Source organism: Nansenia antarctica (assembly GCF_963989245.1).
Source record: "Nansenia antarctica genome assembly, chromosome: 3".
Lineage (NCBI taxonomy): Eukaryota > Metazoa > Chordata > Actinopteri > Argentiniformes > Microstomatidae > Nansenia > Nansenia antarctica.
The window spans coordinates 33,776,237-33,778,736 of NC_137688.1; the positions used below are offsets into that span (position 1 = coordinate 33,776,237).

The 2,500-nt window shown below is 51.3% G+C and overlaps 1 protein-coding gene across 1 annotated transcript in view; it reads right to left on the reverse strand.

The window, feature by feature from the left end:
• LOC308154009 (oxidation resistance protein 1-like) overlaps nt 1-2,500 on the reverse strand; it is a gene marked incomplete at its 3' end in the record, with an annotated part of 47,236 nt that overhangs the window by 37,822 nt on the left and 6,914 nt on the right. The window lies entirely within an intron of this gene.

Consider the following 2,500-nt stretch of genomic DNA (forward strand, 5'->3'; position numbering starts at 1 on the left):
GACAGACAGACAGACAGACAAACAGACAGACAGACAGATAGACAGACAGACAGACAGACCAGAGGATCACAAGGTTGTGTGTCTCCTCGCCAAGTGTCTGAGCAGGTAAGCTGGCGGCATGGGGAGCAGACAGGAAGACCACACACACACGCATGCACGCACGCACGCATGCACAGTGTTGCACACACACACACACACACACACACACACACACACACACTCACGCCTCCGCTCCGCTGTGCTCTCCTCTCCTCTCTTCCCCCATCCTCCTCCTCTCCCCCATCCTCCTCCTCTCCCCCATCTTCCCCCCCCTCCCCTCCTCTCACCTGGTCGTGGCCCAGGCTGCCTCCCAGTGTTATTATTAGCTCTCCCTCATTGATGATGCAGCCAGTAACCATGGCGCCACCGGTAACCACGACGCCACCGGTAATCGGAGCAGCAGATGTCTTAGATAAGGGTCACTTCCTGCCCGGGGCGAGTCACTCCCTGCTAGGTGGGTCAGGCTCCAGGGGGAACAGATCTCTGGGAATAGAGTCAGCCATTGCCAGACGCCCCTGGAGCAGTTAGGAGTTAAGTGCCTTGCTCAAGGGCACGACGGCAGTGGGTAGGACACCTTAGAAGTGATGCCAGCAACCCCTCCAGTCACCAGCTCACATCCTGGCTCCATCCTGGGGTGGGGAATCGAACCAGCGACCTCTTGACAACCTCTCTTCCCATTGGCTGTCCCTCTCTAACCTCTAGGCTATCTCTCTTCCCATTGGCTGTCCCTCTCTAACCTCTAGGCTACCTCTCTTCCCATTGGCTGTCCCTCTCTAACCTCTAGGCTACCTCTCTTCCCATTGGCTGTCCCTCTCTAACCTCTAGGCTACCTCTCTTCCCATTGGCTGTCCCTCTCTAACCTCTAGGCTACCTCTCTTCCCATTGGCTGTACCTCTCTAACCTGTAGGCTACCTCTCTTCCCATTGGCTGTCCCTCTCTAACCTGTAGGCTACCTCTCTTCCCATTGGCTGTCCCTCTCTAACCTCTAGGCTACCTCTCTTCCCATTGGCTGTCCCTCTCTAACCTCTAGGCTACCTCTCTTCCCATTGGCTGTCCCTCTCTAACCTGTAGGCTACCTCTCTTCCCATTGGCTGTCCCTCTCTAACCTGTAGGCTACCTCTCTTCCCATTGGCTGTCCCTCTCTAACCTCTAGGCTACCTCTCTTCCCATTGGCTGTCCCTCTCTAACCTCTAGGCTACTTTCCTCTACTTCCTCAGTGATAGAGGAGAAGGGTAGTCCTCCATGGGCAGGTCAAGTGACTCAGGATGCCTGCAACATTAAAGGGGCATTCTGGGATTCAAACACACACACACACACACACACACACACACACACGTGTGTAGGACAAAACACACAGAATCTCTCTCTCTCTCTCTCTCTCTCTCACACACACACACACACACACACACACACACACACACACACGAGACCTGCAGCAGCATAGCTCATCAATAAGAGGCTAAAACGATGAGCTCAGCTGGAGACAGAGCTGCAGCCCCAGGAGTGTGACCTCACCAACTGCCAAAGAACACTCTGGAACACTCGCCACCTACAGTGTGGCATCTACCTAGCAACAAAGCTCTGATTGGCTACAAAATGACGCATCATCATATCAATGATTGCAATTGCGCTTATGGTGAAACAAAAAGGTCCCCCTTGGCACTCTAGAAAGTCGACCATTCGGGGCGACTTTATTCACCCTCGGCACTGAATGAGTTAAGAGAGAGACTGAGAGCTTTTTTCACGTTTGAAGGGTTCTGTCTTTGACAGGTGTTGACCGAAGGTGGGAGTCAGACATACGTGAAGTCACGCCGTGTACATGCAGAACACACACCCAAACTGTCAACATTCTACAGTACCAAGGTTGACTTTATTCATCAGAAAAATGCATAAATTATGATGCCAATCAAAGTGTTGTTGCTGGGTAAACACCACATAGAACACTTGGCACAGGTGGAGAGTGTTCTTTTGTAATAGTAGTTATGACATAATCGTTATGACATAATCGTTATGACATAATCGTTATTACATAGCAGTTATTATTTAGCGGTTGTTACGTAGCAGTTAACAGATATAACATTCGGTAACAGGTCTACAGACAGACAGACAGGTCTACAGACAGTCAGACAGGTCTACAGTCAGACAGACAGGTCTACAGACAGACAGGTCTACAGTCAGACAGACAGGTCTACAGACAGACAGACAGACAGGCCTACAGACAGACAGGTCTACAGACAGACAGACAGGTCTACAGACAGTCAGACAGGTCTACAGACAGACAAACAGGTCTACAGACAGACAGACAGGTCTACAGACAGACAGACAGACCTACAGACAGACAGGTCTACAGACAGACAGACAGGGCTACAGACAGACAGACAGGTCTACAGACAGACAGGCCTACAGACAGACAGACAGACAGACAGACAGGTCTACAGACAGACAGGCCTACAGACAGACA